This window comes from Scophthalmus maximus, chromosome 13 (genome assembly GCF_022379125.1).
Source record: "Scophthalmus maximus strain ysfricsl-2021 chromosome 13, ASM2237912v1, whole genome shotgun sequence".
Taxonomy (NCBI): Eukaryota; Metazoa; Chordata; class Actinopteri; order Pleuronectiformes; family Scophthalmidae; genus Scophthalmus; species Scophthalmus maximus.
Window position 1 is genome coordinate 13871752 of NC_061527.1, and position 22692 is coordinate 13894443.

General features: G+C 42.8%; 1 protein-coding gene across 1 annotated transcript in view; it reads left to right on the forward strand.

The window, feature by feature from the left end:
- agbl4 (AGBL carboxypeptidase 4) overlaps window positions 1-22692 on the forward strand; it is a 230123-nt gene that overhangs the window by 179872 nt on the left and 27559 nt on the right. The gene's annotated exons all lie outside the window — the stretch shown is intronic.

Here is a 22692-nt window from a genome sequence, read left to right on the forward strand (position 1 = left end):
AACTGATGTCAGAAGAGATTTTTCTTTTCCAAATTGATGGCATGTGTGCTGAACGGGTCTCATTAAACCTCAATGACCCTGAGGCTAATGCAAATTTCTCCGCACACAGCCGTCCACACTTAATTTCAATGCAAGTAAAATTAGAGTTTGAGTTTGCCATGCAATGGTAGAAATGTGCTTCTTGAAACAGTCATAGGCTTTGGAGTTAACTTCAGTCACCACCGAGATCAGTGTTCGGTGTGTTTCGCAGTCCGTGTGTGTGTGTGCGTGCGTGCGTGCGTGCGTGCGTGCGTGCGTGCGTGCGTGCGTGCGTGCGTGCGTGCGTGCGTGCGTGCGTGCGTGCGTGCGTGCGTGCATCTGCAGTGGAGGTGAGGGATTAACGGGCAGAGATTTTTCAATGTCAGCCACAAGATAACAGGATGGCAAAGACCAGCGGTTCACTGTACTATGTTCATTCAGTCCCCATGCTGCTGGCCTATCCTCGGTGCCACACAGCATGCAGATGATTGTCAGCACTGTATCTATCGCGTCCCATGTCGGAACCACACTGCAGTGTCAACACAGCTGCACGAGAGCAAGATGAGATGATGGAATGAAGGAAATGATCTGTTGACATTCCAGATTACTTGTAAAATGGCTTGTTTGTATAGAGGCCTATATCTTCAAATTCGTCCGCAGGGGGAAACTGAGAGGAGGTGGTCGCTGCGAAAGCCGTTTCCTCCACATTTCCTTATGACAGAGGTCTATACTCACTTCCTCGTCCCACCACTCCCTGTCTGGCACACTGGTGCATTTCCATATATTATTGCCTCTGTAAGCAAGTGTGTCGCGCGCCCGGGCTTTTCCTACAGCCCAAGGGGATTTCTCAATATCATTATCGCTAAAGCCTGCCACATGCTTGTAATGTATTGCTGCCTGGCTTTATTGGCAGGGCAATGATTCAGTGGTGGTGATGATGGATTAGTGCCGGCTTGGTCGAGCTGGGCTGCGCTGAGCCGGTCCAGACTGGGCTGGGCTCTGCAGCCCCGCTGTCTGTCGCATAAACAGTGTCGTCCTCTCACACTGCAGTAAAGACGAAGACATATTGTATTTATGTCGCACATCCAAACTAATGAATGTGGTCATCTCAGTGCTTTTATGGCGCTTCTTGGAAAATTGTATGAATCATCGTGTCCACCCTTTTTCTTTTCAAGCAGACACGGTGAGTGCGCATGCAGCGCTGCGTAATAGGGAGCAGGATACTTTCTCTTTATGACTTTGTTACTGTTTTGAATGTGAAAATAAAACTGCTTTTGTTGCCTCCTGGAAGGGCAAGTTCAGAGATGTGTACCTCAGTGTAACAAGGTTTGATATTTCCAGGAACACACACACACACACACACACACACACACACACACACACACTGGGTTGAGAGTAAGAACACACAGTTGCATGTTTTGAAACTGAACATGACACACTCTCCAACCAGGCTGACCCTAACCTCAATGGCACAAGCTCTTGACTGGCTTACTGTTGGACGCCGTGATTGGCTCCAGCCTCACTGCAAGAAAATAAACGGACATTAGTCTTAATATCTTCCTGCTTGCAGCAGTGACCGGCCACCATCACCGCCACCGCTGCTGTTCACCTCTCCTGCCAAGTCGTCCGTCTCACTTCATATTCTTATTATTTTTTTAAATCCAGCACCAAATGCAAAGAAATGAATGGCATGTTTCTGTTTTTGATCTTGGGCAATGTTTTGTCTAGTTTGTTCATCAGCGACTGATACAAATTTCACTGACCCCCCCTGGTTTGCTCGTTCTGCAATATTTCTCTCCCCTAAGGCCACGGAAAGCTTCCTCATTACTGTAAATAATTCATATAAAGTAACAAAAGACTCCAGCTAACACGCCTCTAATAGGATCTCATCCGTCCTGTTGTAGTGATTGTATGGGGAGCTCTTTATTGTCTCATTTCCTAGAGATTTTTTTCTCCATTTTAAGCATTTCCACATAATCAATACAGCATTCATTTACACCATGGAGTACATGTCTGTATGCAACATGTGCAACGAGCAAGTTCCTTACATTGCCTGTTGAATCATACAAAAGCTATTCTTGTATTCCCATCTGTTGCCATGTTTATCAGAAAAGTGACTGCAGGATCAACAAACAGTAAAAGAACTTTATATTGCCGTTGCTCCTCAGGCCATTGACGACCCACCAATCAGAGCCATGTGGCTCCGTTTCCCTCGCTCCTTACCTACCTACTTTTTATCCACCTATACCCTCATCCAACTGCATGTCCATAAATTGTCAGTAAACTATATGTGTGATAAGATATGCCGACTGTAGCTGTTAAATTTCTCTCAGCTGTCTGCATTACTCGGAGGTCCTTATCATTTTTTAAGAAGCTTATTCGACTGCTTCAGTGATAAAAACTGGTAAAGTTTGGAATCCATCAGCTCCTCCTCCGGTAAGTAGATGCAAAACTGAGCTCTCCTACATACAGATGCACACATACATACCTGTGTGTGTGTGTGTGCGCGTGTGTGCACATGCTCACACAGACACACATGCATACTTAAACACAGATCTTCCAAATGGCCTCTATTAATGCAGACGGCTCCTCCAATTAACAAGATTCAAAGCGATGATGAATTTTTCATTCTCTGAACATTTAAGCTAATTATGGCCCAAATGAAGCAGGTTCCAGTGAATCACCATGGCAGGGGCTGACAAAGGCAACCAATGTCACTGTCACAGTGCCACTCTGCACCGCCACCCTAATCACTACGGCTGCTTAATATTCGTCTCCCACTGCTCGCTCTCGTCGCCTCTCTCCTCCCTGACTCACCTCTCCCCCCTCTGCCTCATCCTCTTCTCTCTTCTCCTCCTATTGCTCATCTTGCCTCTCGCTCCTTTCCTCTTGTAACTTTAGCGTTTTGCCTCTATCCATTGTCCTCAATGCACCAGTCCATCTCTCTCTCTCTCTAACAACCCCCCTCTCTCTCTCTGAGCATCTGTCATCATAGATGTGTTGTTTAGAATGGAAGGACGCTAATTGGGCTAATAGGTTTTTAATGATAATTTAATATAGTAAATAAAGCTTGTAACAAGCTAAGCAATTCTGTTGGATTTCAAGGTCAATCAATCTGCATCTTGACGCTATCTGCTCATCTCCTTGACGATGGCGGCGGGACCTCAGAGTTGTGGTTTCACTCTCCCGACCTGCAGATCTAACTACATGAATGTGAACGCCTGTAGATCCGTATATAAGCGGAGCTATCGCCGTACGATCGCTCATCAAAATACTGTCCAAGCAATGTGTTTTTAGACTGTGATGAATCTAACGGCCTGATTTGAGCTCATACGTCAGTGTCAACATATTAGTCCCAAAAGAATAAGGAAAGGGAAATTTCATTTACTTGAGAATGAGAAGAATACAGAAACAAAAATGAAATGTAGCCTGCAGCCAGACTACGACAATAGGAGGGTGATGAATGCATTTATGTTTCCTATTCATTGTGAATTTGTCACTTGATCATTTACAACCAACACACTGAGTTTAAAACACAAAATCTACCCAAGTTGGATAATATACAGCATGACTATGTTTTTATATTCTACTTTAACTATTGAGAGTTCTATAAAAAGGACTCTTTTCAAGTGAGTTTCACTCATTTACTATCGACACACTTTCTGTTAACATGTGCCACAATTGCACACACTGTGACCAGTGCGTTCACATCACGTGTTACAAGATGACCTCTACATACAGTACAGGCCCCAGAGGTCCATCTGTTGGTCTGCTATTCATTGCGGCTCTACAGTTTAACCACGTGATCCCTCTTGAAACAGTCTTTATGCCCCGTGGTTGTTCATGCCACTTTCTTGTTTGTTTTGTTTTATCATAATCAAGTCTCAAAAAGAATTTACATACCTGAGTTGTTTCAAGTCTGCTCAGCTTTGCGAGTCGGTGTTATCCATTAAAGAGATTAGATTTACTTTGTAATCAAAGATGAATAGTTCATTTTGCATTTTCAGTCCTCACGCACGTTATATCAACGATACCTCAGAGACTAAATAAATTAAAAATGATGAGGAGCTTAGCCGGGAAAGGGGAAAGAATAAAGAGCCTCGAGAAAGAAAAACAATTAAATTTTTCTTTTTATGTTCTACCAGTGGTCATTTAGCTCGCCTCTTTATTTAAATGGTAATTTGAAGCCGGCTAAACAGGCATGGCGAATCAGCCTGAGAGGAGAGAGAGAGAGAGACAGGCTGTGGGGTTTCAGGCTCCGAGAGTTTATCTGGGTCTTTCCTCCTGTCGTCTGACAGAGGGAGGCAGAGGGGCGAGCTGATTGAGTGACAACGATAACTCTTCTCAGTGTATAATTAATTAGGTGTGATGAATTATACCATTCCTAGCAAACCCCTGACAGCACTGGCGCATGCAACTGCCAACTTCCATCACACACCCAAATGCTCGTGCACTCTGCTCACACACGCGTGCCACCAAACATGTCCGTTTTTCCATGAGATGGACTATAGCTCTCAGTTTGTTGTCTTCAAGGTGAAGTGATTAACTGTTACTTGAAATCCAGCAGATTATTACTTTGAGAGAAAGCGGTGTCAATAACTGTTAGCTGCTGACCGAGCGCACCTCATACCACAGCTCAGAACTTCATGCTGTAATAAGAAACGATGTCAACGCTAGTACTAATATTCCTATTTGAATGAGTACAAATGTCATAACATTTTCAAAAACTTGTTTTTTCTATTTGCGTCCTTGTTTGCCAGAACCATAAATTCATGTAGGTGGTGGAGATTATCTTATAATTAAACTCCTTTGAATTATATATGGGCTACATGCCAAATGTACAAAGAACTCAAAATACACAAAACCATAATAATTTTGGTATAGCTCACTGCATTGTTTTTCCTCTGGTGAAACAAGTAGACAGCCCTGTCAGTTAAAATGCAACTTTCTACAGATGACATACTGTAGTTACGTTATTTTAACGGAAAAGAACTAAGATATTATATTTCTTGATCACAGTAAACTGGGGTCAACAGAATAACTAAGAAGTGCTTTATATTGTATTTCCCTTTTGTTTCTCCACAATCATAACTGGGCTAAACACAATGAATCTGGAGACATCGAGGCTGTTGTTGAGTTGCTTACACACGTTTTTCAAGCAAATGTGGTCATTTAAGTTCAGTCACAGTTTTGCGTGTGTCCGGGTGAGGGTGAGCAACCTTGATGGCAAAAAAAAGTTACCATCAGTGCAATGACAATATCCTGCTCTTTTCCTGCCATGAGCTCTACATTTATTTGTATGTGCAGTGAGTTTCAGATTTACTGTCCTGCTGCCAAGTAGCACTATCTACGAGATGTAAACAGATGCTTCTTCTGTTATAAAGTACACAGACTGAACAACTGTTGTTTTATATCTGCAAGTTGCAGTTATACCTTATATCACTGTCTTTCTGAGTGCTTCAGTTCTGATATTTGAGGGAATTCATTGCTGAAGACCAAAGTGACACTTGTCTGCCCTCGTCAGTGTCAACCTGGACCCCAAGTCCACACACACACACACACACACACACACACACACACACACACACACACACACACACACGCACACACACACACACGCACAAACACACACGCACAAACACACATACACGCACGCACGCGCGCACACACACACACACACACACACACACACACACACACACTGCCAGCAGGTGCTCTTAATGGCCTGGTGTTAATGAGAGTCTTGTTTAGAGCTGTCAGATGACCCTGGGCCATGTGGACTGACACCAACTCTATGTTCACAGCTCTAGAGGTCATGTACAGTACGTTTGTGCATGTCATGTTTTGTGTGTGTTGGTGCAAAACAAGGAAATCATTTATTATATCTTATCACCTCTTGCAGCCAGTACATGAACAATATATCACCATATCTTTAATCTTTGGAAGTTAAATTTTCAATCAGTTAAATCGATATTAATATCAATCTATTCTGACAATCACAGAAATCACTACAGGGCTACTGCTCAGGGCTGATGCCCTCTACAACAATATATCCCCATGGAGTCTAAGTGCCGAAGACTCTATTAATACTTTATCATTACATATCGTTCTGCTAAATCTGTAATAAATATAATTTCTTCATTCACGTGTGTCTCCTGATTGAAATGGTTTTAGTGATGGATTCTTCCACAGCCGGTAAAGGCCTTTCAACAATAAACATTTTTTTTGTTGGTGTGATTAATACGTACGTTAGTGATATATTTTTTGAGCGTGTATCTAGTCAATACAAGCCTTCACATCAGCGATGGAAATTTCGCTGAGCGATATTGCGGCTCTTAATTCTTCGGAACAAGGTTTCATGTGTTGACGTCACATTCAAAACATTGAACATGGTGAATCACCTGAAGTAAATATGAGCAACTTCCTCCTTTGTGCAGTCTGATATGAAGTTTATTCCTCTTAAGCCATTCCTTACAATTGTTTTTTGTCTTTAAAAGGATATGATGCAACCTACCTGGAGCTATGATCAAGCAACAGTTTTTGCCCAAACCATTTTAATTAGCATTGCGTTTGTTTTTTTTTCTTCTCGTGTAATTTTCCTTCCATGTCCCCAGCCAGCGTTTACCAACCTTTAGGACTCTCACTGTGAGTCTCCTTTCATGTGTTGACAGTGAGAGTGGGATCTAGCGCGCTGTGTGGGGACCAATTCCGAAAATCGGCAGCTTATGTCGGAGTCAAGCTGTGCGTGTGTGCGTGCGTGCGTGTGTTTTTGAGTAAAGGCGACTTAAGCTGACAGTTCGCCAGCAGCCTTGCACCTGCACACAGCTAGGTGTTGTGGAGGGCGGGGGTCTCACACACAGTGTCAGGGTGGATGAGAACGGCTGGTGAGGAACAGAGGGTATGGAAGCTCTGAGAAGTGGCGCGTCTGTGACATAATTCCCGTTTATAGGTTTTTTGTATGTGTGCGTGTGCGTGTGTGTGTGTGTGTGTGTGTGTGTGTGTGTGTGTGTGTGTGTGTGTGTGTGTGTAAGGGATGGGACATGTGCAACTGTGTGACAGGTGAGACTGCAGAGCCATGTGGATTGATGCGTTCTTTCATAGGTAACTGCCAACAGCAGAGCGCAGCCGCGGCCTCATATGTCAGACTCAGGGAAATGGCATTACAGCGTGACGCTTCACTCTGTCTCTGGCAAACACATCAACAGCCCTTTTGCTCTGGATGGGTGGATGGGTGATACTGATGCTCCTGTAATGTGCTATTGAAATTCATTTGAGTTAAAAGGACAAAAAGAGGTAAGAAGAAAGAAAGAATTTGTATATTTTCTGTCCTTTTTGTCAATTTATATCTTCCCAGCCTCTCCCCTTGCATTCTTTTGCAAAAGACCGTCTATACATTGTAAGGCATTCGCAGAAAAAACACCAATACCGTCATGTGGTTCCTTATTCTACGTTCGTTGGCTGACGTTAACTTTTCGGCGGCAGCGGAGAGTTTCCCACTGACAGAGCAGCAGAACTTGGCCCAGCTCTCTGGAGGGACGCTCAGTCGTATGCAAGAGAACTCCATGACACTGCCAGCGTGTCACACTGTGGGGCAGCCTGAATTATTGAGCTCCATAGCATTGATAATTTAATATGGTAGATCTCTTTTGACAGGTGATGGTTAAAGCGAATAAGAGGGGACTTTGCATTTTGGTGTCACATGAGGGGGAAAACAACAACGTTTCTTGTTTTTGTGCAGGTACAATGTTTTTCTTTTTCCTGTGTTGCATGCTGTTTGTGGGGATTTACTGCACCGCCTGACCTAGTTGAGATCCTGCGAGCCGCAGTAAGAGTGGGAGAAAAAGAGACAGACAGATGGGAGAGGGTTAATTGAAGCTGACATGTGTCCAGTGTTTGTGTGTCCCCAGATGACACATGGCTCCCTCCCATATGCTTGCGTTGCCTCGTCCACTCCCTCTCTGCAGCCACTGCCACTGTCTGAAATAACAGTTTTCACATCATGAAAGGAAGATATACAAAGTCATCATGACGTTTCTGTCTGTAAGGTATTGGGTGTCCTGATCTTTGCCAACAATGCTGCTCTCCCATTTAGCTCTGTGTGTGTGTGTGTGTGTGTGTGTGTGTGTGTGTGTGTGTGCACACGCACATACGTAACCCTAACCCTGTGTTGTTGTGCTAAGGTTAGTGTTTGTGCCTAAGAACAAATTTCGCATAGACATTAATTCATGCATTTGTTTTAGTCCCACATCAGTGGCTACTGTCATGGAGAACGCCATTGTTGAATCCTCTATTCAACCAGGAAGGTCCAATTGAGATACACTATCTCTTCTGCCAGGGAGTCTTGCTAAGAGACGGGCAGCAATGAGATTAAAAGGTTTCATGTATAAAAACAAGCAGGAACAGGACGTTCATAAAACATACTGAAAGACAGCAAACAGACTTAAGCACAAAAAAGACACAGAAACATTGTCAATGGCAATAATGGATTATGGAAAAATAGATAGCACATATTAAAATCAATGACTAAAATGAATTATGGTAAATTACATTTTTAAAGATTTTTAAACGTGCCGAGAGAAGGTGACGATTCCAGATTTAGACTTTCTTGCAGCTCTGTCCAAGCATGTACAACACAACCCATCCAATGTTACTGCCACAACACCAAACCCATCTCCACCACTGGACCAGGGTCCATTTGCAGCTGTTGGTGGTTCCAAGAAAGATTTTTGTAAAGTTCAAACTTTAAGTCTGATAAATGATACTGACAGTTTAAAATTAAAATTCTCTCTCAATTTCTTCTTCTCAAAGGTCGAGTCACTAGATTTAATAAGACCACTACCTATTCTACTTGATCTTTGACGCCTTATCGTCCACTTTAAGAATCTGTTAGAATGGCCCGTTCCCATACTGTACCACAACCTCTGACCTTGTACAAACCAAGCTGTTAAAATAATAGACAAAGACCTTGTCCTGGTTTCCTGATTGGAAATAAAACAGGATTTGGCCTTTGCCTCTGAAGCCCCATGTCCTTCTTCAAATCAATTCTTACAAACCACTTTTCCAAAGTGCTGATAGAAAATAAGTCTGTACTTCTTTGCTAAGCCGTCAGTATCATCGTCTCCCATCAAACCAATATGGATCGACCCCTCTGTGCAATATGTATAAAGTTTAGCATATTCTTCTGCTCCACTGTGGAGATCACGCTCATTCCGTCCATCTCCCTCACTGTGTCATCCCGTCTGTCTTGTTGTCGGGTTGTGTCCCAGCAGAGCTGCTGTAGACTGGCAGAGTGTTGATCTGAGTGTCAGTGGGACTGGGGGTCTCCTCTCCCAGACCTCCTCTCCCGCTGACAGACAAGGTCAGGGGCCCGTCCTTCCTGTCCCTCTCAGATCCTGACAGCCTTTCCTCAGGGAGACGAACCCTGGACAACTCTGTCCTCCCTGGCACGCGCCATCGACAATTAATATAATGTCATCATTTTATAATCTGCTCCTTCAGGGCACGCCTCTCAGGGTGTGATCGGGCCACTGTGCCATCACCCGCTTCGCCAAGCCCCCTCCTTCAGTAACAGGGAAAGGTCCTGTGGATTGACTCACTACACGTGGCACTCATCTTTGGTCTTGTGTTGCTGTTGTTTGTCTTGAGTTTGTCTCCTTGATTTACTTTCTTTTGAGTTTTCTTGCCAGACTCTTGCTTGAATGTTTACTTTCTTTAATGTTTAAATAAAACTGCACTGAGCTCCTTTAAGATAAAGACCCAACAAACCTACGAGTGCTGTCGCAAACAAAACTATCATTTTTTTCCCAAAACAAACATGTTGTATGAGTTTGTACTGTAAGTGAAATATCTTTCTGGCATGTGAATCTTAGTACAGGACGATCAAACGGAGATTGTTTTATGGATTTTTTTTCAGGGCGGGGACCAGTCCATCATTCTGATGCCCTGTGTTAGTCTGGGAGTTGGTAAACATGACTTGCCACTCTGTCCGATTGCCAACGGAGACGGGTAGCACATCGCCATTCGTTTCTGCCTTGCGCCTCCATTCTTCAAATTCTGAACTACTTGCAGTGAGAGACACAACATCTCCTGCGACCTTAGTGGATGACTTATCATCCCACCTTGGGGGCTGAGTAATGTGCCAGTGGCTCTGAGAATAGCTACAGTGCTGTCCGTCTGGGTTGAGGTCGGGTGCCGCCTGGCTGGTGCGGTGTGCAGCGTTAGTCTGAATCACGGCTTCCTGGCTCACAGGTTGGCTCGTCCTCTCAAAACGCACGCACACACACACACACACACACACACACACACACACACACACACACACACACACACACATGCAGTACACAGCAGACTGATGCACACATGCTTCTGCTCAGAATAGCATGATGGAGGAGCATGGGGTCCATGTGTCACGCCGTGGCTGCTGGAGCCCTCACCTGGCCTCTCCTCAGCGCTGATGAATTTAAGGCTGTTCCTGCAGGCGAGGCTCCTGCACACACACGTGCACGCGCACACACAGATTGCACTCTACATCACTTGTTCTTGGTGTGGTCCTTCAAAAACATCAGCTTAAAGGGGTTTGAAGGAGAGGGAAAGAACAGAGGAATGTCAGCCAGCAGATGTGGCTTACTCCACGCATCCCACTCGCCTCCTCTTCGTCTTTGCTTTATCACATGAGAAAGTGTAAGTGTTTTCAGTTGAGGAGCTGTCTGTGTGTGTGTGTGTGTGTGTGTGTGTGTGTGTGTGTGTGTGTGTGTGTGTGTGTGTGTGTTTGGCTGATTTTATTCTGAAAGCTGATTTCCAGACAGCCTATGTGTCCGTGTGTGTGTGTGTGTGTGTGTGTGTGTGTGTGTGTGTGTGTGTGTGTGTGCATGTTCCACAGATCGCTAATCTCTCTGAAGTCCTGTTTGTTCTCCAGGTTTGCCCCCACTACAAACATTTCCCTGATCAAAGCGGTTGAAAAGGCCTGCCACTTCAAACAACATATACACTAACACACACACACACACACACACACACACACACACACACACATCCATTCCAGCACAGCTCCACTGCCGGCACGTTGTCACGGCAACCGCGTTAATCCTAAACCAACCAGGATGCAGTCGTTGCATCTGGCGAGCCAATCAGAAGAGGGAGGATAGAGAGGCAAACAGGAGTCATGCGCTTAATTACCATTTCAATGCTTGCTTAATTTCATGTGTACAACTTCTTTGTCCACAGACTGTATATGCTTTGATACAACTACTCAAATATATGCATGTTGGTGTTCACTATATTATAGCTATTTGCATCATTGAAAAGAAAAAAGGATTTTGATTTAAATTCACCAGCTGTCTTCTCCCTCTCTCCAGCTTCCTTAAATCTGCTTCCCTTTCAGCAGTTATACAGTAATCCCAATTTTTATTTTTTTTTATTTTTTTTTTTAGATATTCCAGAAGTCATTTAATTTCCAGCGATAAGCATTGATGATATCTGAGACATTTCATGTCAGCTTTATCAGGGAGTTGTATTAACAGCAGGTGTTACACTGCATTAAAATCCTTGCAAGTCAACTCACAGAGAGATGTGGGAGATGGATAACTGGGACATTTTTTTAATCACAGAAACAAAACGAATTGACTCCACAGGTCAAATTACTTTTCTATGCAGATACTTCAAATAAGATAAAAATAAATAACAGTATATGTATATATAGCCTAGTTTGTAAATGGTATGAGTTATTATCAATACTGCTATAAAGGCTGTCATCCCTCTTCTCCGTCACAATGGCAGCAAGTCTGTGAACCCCACAGTTTGCCATCTGGGCCTAACACACCGAGGGCCGACCCAGACTTGAATACACTCACTCCAGCTCTGTCAGATCAGTGGAGATACATCACGACACTGCAGATGGTTCGAACATAATCTATAATGTCTTTATCCTATCGTGTGCAAGAGCAGCTAAAGACTCACATGGAAAATTTTGAAACTCAATGAAAATTCATGGACAGTATATTTGCTTGATAAGGAGTTTTGTTCCTGCCTGAATGTAAGAAGCTGTGTTACCTCTTGATACGACATTTGTAAAAATTGGGTTGTCTCTCATTTTGTGGGGGACAATAGCATGAAGCATAAACCAGTGTTTACTTTGCTCCTCTATTTGTGGTTTATCTGTGATCTGGCAGCACCAGGTAACCAGGGAGTCCTGGTGTAACAACCGACTGTTCCTCTGGACAGTACACCGTTTACAACAATGCTGGTGGCTGCTTGGGACATGTCCTCCGATGTTGGAGCTGGCTGGCCAACTACGGAGAACAGAGTGCAGCACTTGAAATCGGACACAGCGTTTAAGGGTAGAGATGCCAGGAATAGTGGTAACGAGGAAGACTGCCGATGGGAGTAAAAGGGACGCAGCACACCCCTGTTTATCTTTTCTCAAATTCTAGATCAGGAGGTGTTCTTAAGGGATAGTGCAACATTTTGGGGAAATAACCTCATTACGCGACAAAGCCCAGTGTCAATCTTGTGTCTGTGTGTTGGAGCCGCGAGTGATTGGATTAGCTTATCTCAGCTGAATGACAGGAAGCAGAGGAAAAGAAGCCTGCTTCCATCCAAGGTTAAAAATATGTATATATATAAATAAATACCTACTTGCACATTTTTTAAACTGAAATTACAGCATTTCTGCTCATTTGTTTGATCTGTACACAAATAAAATGTGAACCAATAAAGAATGAGGGGACCACAGAGTCTCAGGCTGCACGCGAATTGTGTTTTTTGCTTAGGAAAGGTGCTTCACTTCTTCCAATCCTATCTCCTTTTACATAGGATACACTGGTCCGTCCTTTATGAGAGGAACAGAGAGAATGTCGTTCTATAATTATTGTTTCTCCACGACAGACCAATGCATATATAGAAACAACGGAGCGATCTGTGACAAGATCTGAAACTGAAAGTAGGAATCCCTGCATGATTGGCTGAGAGTATCTCACTTTCAAATAGATCCAGTTTAGAGTAATAATAAACAATTCTTACAAACCACTTTCTGAATTTCTAGTAAATCACATTAAAAATGCCATCTCACAAAATTCTAATTTATTTGTTCTTCTCCTTTCTTAGGAGCTGTTTTGGACAGGAAACTTTAATTGAATTGTCTAGCAACAACCACAGTAAATATAGGTTTTTATATAAAAATACGACAGCTAATAGCTTCTTGACAATATGTAGATAAAATGGTTTTGTCACAACATTAAAAATTGCTGTGAAATCAATATACCCAAGCCTTTAAATGAGAATTTTTTAATAGGCGTACAAGTTTTTCTCTCTATTTACATCTGGAAACTGTTGTGTAAATTGGGAAAGGGTGTGAAGCAAACTGTATAAACAGGGCCAATTATCACGTTGTCTGTTATTTTGTGATTGTTTTTGGTGTGTCCCGGTGGACTGTTGATTTAAGTGGAGCACTAAGTGGCTAATAATGGCACAAACATGACTCCGGCTTAAAATAAATCGCAGGCACCCATTAGGCTGGTATTAACAAGGTAATGGTCTGTTACTAAACTGCTGAATGACATTGTCGCTGCTACCGAGCTGCACTGATGCCTGCAATGCACACATGATAACACACACACACACACACACACACTCATCTTCCATGACACAAACTGGGAAGCGGAGCCACAGATTGAATGTGATCTACAGTAACTTTTACTTTCTGTGAGGTATGAGGATAAAAAAGAGACGCGAGACAAGAAGAGGTAGAATCAAACTGAATAGAAAGGAAGAACAATTGACTGAAAGACATAGCTTGGAGGCGTAATGGTAGTTATTAAAGCTGGGGTGCACCGTGGCGGTTTACCTTGGCCTGGCAGTATTGCCGTGGCTCAGAAAATATTGATGGGCAGGAAGAGACAAAGTAATAAAGAGCTACAGATCAGTTCTGTCTGTGTCTGTCTGTAGTGCTCTGCCTGTCAGATGGGCTTCAGTTACAACTTCCGTCTTTACAACAGTGATCTGAATGACATTAGAGAACAAACTGTGTCCTTTCTGACTACACGCTAGAGGTGTCCCTGTACTGTATGTCTGCTTGAGCATGTGGAACCATTTTTCCTCCAGTATGTTGGCTTGTGTAGTACACACTCACACACGCGCGTACGCACACGCACACACACACACACACACACACACACACACACACACACACACACACACTGTGGTGCAGCGATAGGGCATCACAGTCGGGGGTATATCCCTGGGAAATCATTTCTCCGTCTCCTTTCTTCCTATTTGTAACTTGTCCTTTCAAGAAAGTCAGCCCTTAAAGTTCAGTGGCACATTCTTCAAAAAATGCTATTACTGGCCGCCTCTGATTCTGTATCATGCCGCGCACAGACCAGCCATCCCTCCTTTTTATGTTCTTCTCCTCCTGTCATCATTTTCTGGAGGCTAGAGAGGAGAAGTCAGGATTTCATAGAGGCCTGTGACCAATGCCTTGAAACCCTAAGCAGTCCACGTCTCTGACTTTGCACCAGACGTCCGTATCATATCGCTAAAAGGGCCCATTGCTTTTGATACATGACAGAAGTCCTTTCTTTGTCTCTCTCTCAGTTAATCTCTGTCTCCCACCCTATGCCAACTGTCTATCACACTCGTTCTCAACAGTTACAGGGCTTCATAAAACAGTGTGTGACTGTAAGAGATACGGGCTGCCTCTGAAAGCCATGGAGAAAAGGCTTGAAGTTGTTGTTGGCCCTGAAGACTTAACAAAGAATAAAGGTTCACATACACACAAGAGAGAAGTGGTCATAGGGAAGAATTTCAAAACCTTTTATGGCCTGTTACCACATTTTACCCTCGCATTTAGACATTATGATAAGCAGGTGATTCTGCTTGTTGAATGAAACTTAATTTTAGGTCAATGAAACATATTTGAATAATATATTTGAATATACGAACCAAATGTATTTATCTTAATAATCTCTGATGACGATCTCTGACAAGGTCATGTTGACAAACACACTGAGGAACACAACGGTTCATTCAACCTTGGTTGTAAAAGCTATTTATTCCGTGAATGGCAGTGAAACTACCTTGTGGTAATTAAACATTTGTGACTTAATATAATTCATTCTTAGTGGCTTATAGAAAAAAAATACAGTATTTGATTGTTTTTCTATGCCTCTGGCTTTTTAACTTGTTGTGTTCTGCATGCTACGTTATTTATGAGCACCTTGACATCCTCTGAAAATCTTGTTTTTGACTGACCTCCAGTGATTTAACTTCTCACCTTGTTGTCATTATGTAGAAGTGTCCTCCAGAGGGTGTGAGTACGCTGTGACATCGCTGGTGGGTGCGGTTACAGGGGGAACCAAGCACACTTCATGAACTCTAAGCCATTATTTTTAAAAATTTTGGTCCGCCGTGTCTCCTTCTGTAATAACGCTTCCCAAACCTCAACCCTGTAATGTAAAGTCAAGTTATATCCATCTTTTTTTTTCAGGACAACCTAGGCTTTCAGAATATGTATACTACAGTGATATCACATGAATGTATAAATAGTTGTATGACCATAAATACAAAAGAAAAAACAAAACGGAAATTGAATCTCACAGAAATCTATTATAATGACACACCAAACAACAATGATGATGAGCAGATTTTTCCCTTTTGAAAGTTGTTCTTCCAAGCCTGTGTTATAAGATAACATCCCAAAACATTCTTACTAATGCAAATCAAAAGTTATGTACATTTTTCTACAAATAGGTCCTTTGGTTTTTTTAACGCAAAAAAAGTCACTTGTGGCATTCTGCAAAGCAATTCCAGAGTTAACTGGGTCAATGGTAGTAGTAGGAGAAAAACAGGAGGAGTAAGAGGTCCTGTTCTCATTCTAAAATCTTTGTCTTTCTACAAAATTCGTCTGATTGGTACAAAGTCGGAAACAAGTTCCAGGCCACACTAGAAATCTTCTGAAATGGCCACGGTCGCACGGAAGCTCTGCCTGGTACTGCGCAAGTGTTAGCTTCCCGTCAAAATAAACCGTAAGTTGCATAAATTTAACAAATGTTATGAGAATTTTTTATAACATGACGCATTTCCTGTCGTATACGACAGGTTCGAGCTCAGGGGGCTTCGTGTATGTAGGTGGCATCTAGCGCCGTCCAATGAGAGTCGCGACAACGCAAGTCCTAAATGTTTGCACGTCACGTGAGTCATGTAGACTTCAGATAGTTCCCGGAAGTTCTTGGCGCGGAATTCGAATCCATTATTCAGAGCGACAGAAACGAGATTTTTTGTAATTAGTAGTCAATAAATATATCAATTTACAATATAGTAGACCGACATGCCGATGTAGTTACTCTGTGTAGTTAGTCAATACGTTTTCTAAAATCATGAATAAATCATAAATAATCATAAATCACTATCCACTTACATGTTTTCATGCACATGTTGATTTGGTTCAGATGTGCTGATAATATACAATCTGATTATTTCAACGTCTTACCCTTCATAAGTGCAACACAGACGGTCCGTTGATCCATTCTGCTGCTACTCTGATGCGCTGCTGCTCACTTCCAGGAACTATTGAGAGGCTCCATGATCCGCAATTGCTGGGGGGGAAATGGTCCCCTGGAGTGAACGGAGATGTCACTACTCTCGCTCTCTCTCTCAAGGGCTCTGGTCGGACATAAATGTGCAAAAGGCCCACTTGGGATAAAGTGTTTTGTTTGTCCTTTCTGGGTTACTGTAGAAACTTGGTGTACTCGCTCCCAAAGTCTAAATATAAAGGACTGATTCATTACTAGAATTACAATAATTACACAATTGTAATTTAAGTTACTCTTTTAGCTTTGCTGTGTTCATGCCAGTACGTGACTCAGCCTCCCATGTCATGTCTGAAGTTTTAATAGTTATGAAACAGGGTAGTCCTCGTTCAGTTTATGATGGTCACAGTGTATGCACATGAGTACTTATTTGCGACACTAACATAGGACCATAGCTGACAATAGGACCAGGTTGCTCCATGGCCAAAGGCGTGTATCTCCTCGTCACCTCTCTGCATTTACATAATGAGAAAAGCCCTGCAGCGAGGGCCTGAATGATGATGTCCGGCCAGCACCTTGGTTAGGACAGAACGTTTCCCCCTCCTTCGTTGTGCCCGTCACTCCTGTCGTCTGTGACCTCCACTGTCATCACGGCTGCCCTTGAGGAGCCGAATCTCTCCATTTCACAGGGACCAGCCATAAGGGGGCTTGATTGCAGCAAATTGATCCATAATCACAAAGCGTTCAGAGCTTTTTATCCTGCTGCCTCTTCATATCCACTTAAGAGGCCCGCCGTTGGTGTATTTACATGCTGTCTTCTCAAGGGTTCCCTCTCTCTCTCTCTCTCTCTCTCTTTATGTCTCTGTCTCTCTCTATCTTTCATCCCCTTTATGAGTCTCTTTATTTTTTTTGTCTCTCCTTCTTTTTGTCCCTCTCCTTTCTGTCTGGATGTGATGCCAATTGGAGTGTCTTGACATCGCCATTGTAATCCCCTCCATAGTCTGTCTGTCTGTGTCTGTCTGCATCTCGCACTTGCCTCTGATTACTCTCTTGAGCTACATACACATCCTAGAAAGCTATGATGGCCAAGGAGTAAGCGAGGGAGTGAGGGAGGAAGGTCGGTGCAGACGAGGGAGAGTAGCGACGAGGAGACGACAGGACGGAGGTGTAGTCAGATGCCTCTGAGGTCGAGGTGAATTCATCCATCAGATACCTTCATCCCCAATGTCACTCTCTCACCTTTGTCTCACCTGTGCCTTTCTCTTTCTCTACCCTGAACAATTCAAATTGTCTTTCTTGGTTTAACTTTGATAAAAATAATTGCATAGTTTTGTATAATTACAGACAAATATATAGATATTACCATAGCAGGTTGTGCAGGTTTTGCACTGTAGTTATAATAAATGATAAAATATATACTATGCAAAATAGTATAGTAAAATCTAATTTAAACCTACATAGAGCTGTTGCATCATTCAGGAACTCAGAGGTCATGTCCTAAATATATTTTTTCCGGCTGGATTTTTTTGTTTCCACAGTTGAAATTGATTTTTTTTTTAAATCAAACAAATGTTAAATATTTTCCTGGCAGATTTGATAGCAAATAGCAAAAATATTAATATTCAGTATTTCCCTACCAAATTTTTATTGCAATTTGTTTTAGGCTTTAAAAAAGCAGTTGCAGAAAGTTTAATTAAGCAGTTTTTGTTTAGTTTTTTGTGGCTGAAGATTATTAGAAATTAAAAACAATAATTATGATTAGGTCAAGGTTTAACGGTTTAATGCACTGGTTGTTGTTACAACCACCAGGAAACAGATAAAATGAAATCCAAAACAGGAGTAAGATTTTGAAGGAGCTTAGTGAAGTTTCATGTCTTGTTCTTTGGTCTTCTCTTCATTGTTCTTTCTTAACGTCCATCTCACTGTGTGTTGTTTCATTTGTCTCCCTGTCTTCCCTTCACTTTCCTCTTTTTCTCTTTATCAATCCTCCTCTTTGTCTTTGTCCATCTGCCTGTCTGTCTGTGTATCCTTTCCTTGGTAGGCGTCTTTCTCTGCCATTTTAGATGCTCAGAGAAAACACCATGTTCCCATTTCACGAGTATTAGCAGTGTTTATGAAGGGACTCTTTGAGAGTTTAGCTGTGTAATATGCGAAGTGACAGGAGATGCTTCATGAATGATGTGTGAGGAGGCCTTGGCAGTGCCCCTGCCTCCCAACAATAAGATGAGCTGAATACTGAATAAATCTGCAGCACGCCACAGGCTCTGCAGCACACACACACACACACACACACACACACACACACACACACACACACACACACACACACACACACACACACACACACACACGCACACACATTAAGTCAGGGACCTGGTCAAATGCTGGGGAAGAAAACAGCATCATAAAACTCTTATCACTTTAGAGCTCTCCGCTCCTCAGCCCATATCCCATCCCTCCATGTCTCTCTTTCTTCCTCTCTTTCTGTTTGTCCTTGAGGTGGCAGAGTGGGTGGTGTCAGCGGGTGTAGCGAGCTGTGTGTGTGTGTGTGTGTGTGTGTGTGTGTGTGTGTGTGTGTGTGTGTGTGTGTGTGTGTGTGTGTGTGTGTGTGTGTGTGTGTGTGTGTGTGTGTGTGTGTGTGTGTGTGTGTGTGTGTGTGTGTGTGTGTGTGTGTGTGTGTGTGTGTGTGTGTGTGTGTGCGTGCGTGCGTGCGTGTGTGTGTGTGTGTGTGTGAAGAAGTGCAGAGCTTTGATGCTTGTTGGGGCTCACTCAGCTGGGCAGTACACGGTGCTGCATCTCGTCCCAAGGCTCTGTATAAATTCAGCGGCAGTGACAATTTACAGCTCGCACCCATCCCCGATATGACGCACTGAGCAGGGCGCCAAGCGTGTCTTGTTGCCATCTCACTAAAGTGAGGCTAATTTATTACAGTGTAAAACCCACAGAGCAGGGAGAGGCGAGAGACAGAGATATAGCGAGGCCTTGGTTTCAGAGTTGTGGTATAATGTGGTATAAAGCTGTGGCCAGTGTGACATTGTTTTTGTTTTTATTGTATTACTGCTCAGTATGACGCGGGGTTGCAGTATATACTTCACGGTGTGCCATAGAGTTTAGATATCCATATTTCATCCGCTTTATTATAAAATCTAAGATGCTGTTTGACGTCCGATAAGATAACTGCAGTCATAAATTTTAGTTCCCGTCTTAAAATTGTCCCTCTGCCTCACATGTCAGAAAGTTTGGACAACAATGAGATTAAAAAGTAAGCAAATCCCGCCTCTGCTCAAATCAAATTGGTTGTTGATGTTGTTAAATGAATTTAAATATATTCCTCTGGGCTTGATGAAGATCTTGACGGGGGCTTCCTTTGTACCTGCTGAGGAAGAACGATGAAGAAGAGTTCAGTTAATTACATCATGTCACAACTTATGAGACTGAACCCAAAGTTCCCAAGACTGCTGTCAAAGAAAGAGCTGACCAGCACAATCAGGACTGACCTTCAGAATCCATTTGATTGATGTTGTTTTTCACAGGCACTTTTCTTCTCTTAGGTGATTTACATATTTATCAGAGCTGATCGTAGTTGGACATCCTTTAATTCTTTATTTTCTCTTGACAAGCTGCAAGAGAATGAGCCGTACAGTGCAGCGTGTGACTTTGGCAGGTGAGAAATATGCTGAGGGGCGCACTTTGATTTGAAAGTGTGGGCATAAATTTTTGCCTCTGCCACTTTCACTCACTCATTGTCACATTCCCCTCTCCCTGCTCAGCCTCCAACCTCTTACTGTAGCACAAAGCTCCATTCTCTAACACAACACATTTCATCGCTTACTACATTTCTTCTTCTTTCTTTTTATCCCTCTCGTCTTAATTCTGGTATATATATTTGTTCTGTGACAGGCCCAGAGAGGCCTGCGATAAAGGGAAGTTGAAGAGGTTCATAAATGAGAGACATGGCCTCTTACAATAGGTAGTACGTTCACACCAGTGTGGCTGCAGTGAAGAATTAAAGTCAGAAAAGTATTTATAGTCCTGGCATATGAATGCTTTAAAACTATAACTGATCCGGTGTTTGGACTGTTAAATATGTAAATAATAACTAAATAAGGAATTTAGAGACACCACCGTGGGCTTTGTGAAATTGTGCTCAGCGTACTTGAGTATTTTCTGTAATTTCATACTCGAAATAATTAATAAACCAATCAAAAATATAATCAGTAATGTAAATAATCATTAGTTGCAGAACTAATATACATGCGTGTAATGCAAACACACTATTCAAAACACACTGCAAAATGAAAATGTAGCACATCTAAATAAAAGAAGTGGATTAAATCAACATAAATGTTTTGCATCTCATAGAAATGAACTGTCAGTGGTGTTGGCTTGTAATTCGCTCTTCATGGAGGCCATTTGTGGTTGAAACGCTGCTGTTCTCTGTTGTTCTTCCCTCCTACTACAATTCAGTTTTCATTCTTTTAAAGAAAGAAAAACGCTTCTCCAGGAAACAGAGTTGGATCATTTGTGTTGCTGTAGAGAGCTATCGCTCAGTCCAATCCCTCGACCTCTCTTTCTTTCTACTTGTCTTGCCTTCAACTTTCTGCCTCCCTCCTGTGACTGCCCCCCTGGCTGCTGATCTCTACTGACACCTGGGGGTCAAGAGATGCAGCTGCAGAACTCTTTCCATTGAGGCTGAACCAAAACTTGACCTCAACCTTCACGTTTTATGTCGCCCACACCTATTTAACCGTAGCTGGGCCTTTACATATGGCCCAGCTATGTTATTTTTTCCTCCAGCTTCCCTCTGGATGTTCAAGTGCCTATGGAATAGCAGGACTTAATTTTGTGCTACAATGCTTGGCTGGGCACAGCCGGATACAGAGGGATGCAAAGACACAGACACATAAACACAACAACTACTTGGGGAGCATTTGTGAGAGCCCTGAGGAGACACACACACACACACACACACACCCAGAACAATGTGGGATAAACAGTGGATCCACTGTAAGCTCCAGGAGCCTGCTGGAAGATGAAGCAGCAAGGGCACACTTGCACTAACACTAAATGTAGCATGGCCACAATGGCTGAATCCCACATTCGGGACCTTGGCAGCTGCCTCACAACTTTCTGGGTTCTTGGTTTTACTGTAGGGTGTGTGTGTGTGTGTGTGTGTGTGTGTGTGTGTGTCCGCTCCCCCCCCCCCCTTCCTGATTGCAGCTTTGCTCCACACAGCGGTTTGTATTTCAGTGTGTGCTTTGTCTGTGCTCTTGCATTAGAAGCCTGTGTGGTGGCCTGGGGTCGAGGCCAGAGCACAATTTCTAAGTGATGGAATTTCACAGCCACCAAGCACCCAGCGGCCGGCCAAACCGCAAGCACTCACATTTACAACAAACGGCCCGCCTCGCTCCACGGAGACTCCTGAATGGCAAAGCCATTTGTCTCTGTGAAGGGCAAAGGGAGAGAAAAGTGAAATAAAATCAGAGGGAGAGTACTTTAATGGAACAACGCTTTTTTTGTTTTGTTAACGACCCCTAACCACTCAAAAAGACACAGATGTACACACACACAAGCACACATACACGCACACAAACACACAAACTTACACAGAAGAACACACATACCATTCTGAGGCAAAATTGGAATTAAGGAGAAGGAAAGGTGCGTAGCCTGTTGCTAATTAGCATTTTCTCTGCTCAGCAGAGGAGGTGGAAGAATCGATAAGATATTAAGTTTGTGTATAGCAATGAGGCACGCAATCACTTTCATCCATTAGCAACAGCAGATTAGAGGAGAAACACTGGCAAAGAAAAGAGCATAAATTTGACCTCTGGGGTTTTTTACTGGGTTGCAGCGTATGTGTTTTTCTGTTATTTGGCCTTGCAGTTGTACAGTACTAAAGGAATCTGGAATCTACTGTTGATATAACCCTCTTACAAGTAAAGGTTAAATCAACCTTTAGAATAAAGCAGTTTCTGTCTTTTTGATTTTGTCTTCAAAATACACTGACCCTCTCTGGAATTTAGGCTCAAACATTTCGCAGCAGGTATCAGAAACTAATTAATCTCTTGAGGTCATTCTTCTGTAATTGAAAGTATCAGATGTGTAGTAATTTATATCACATGAATGCAGAAAATAATATCAAAGCTCT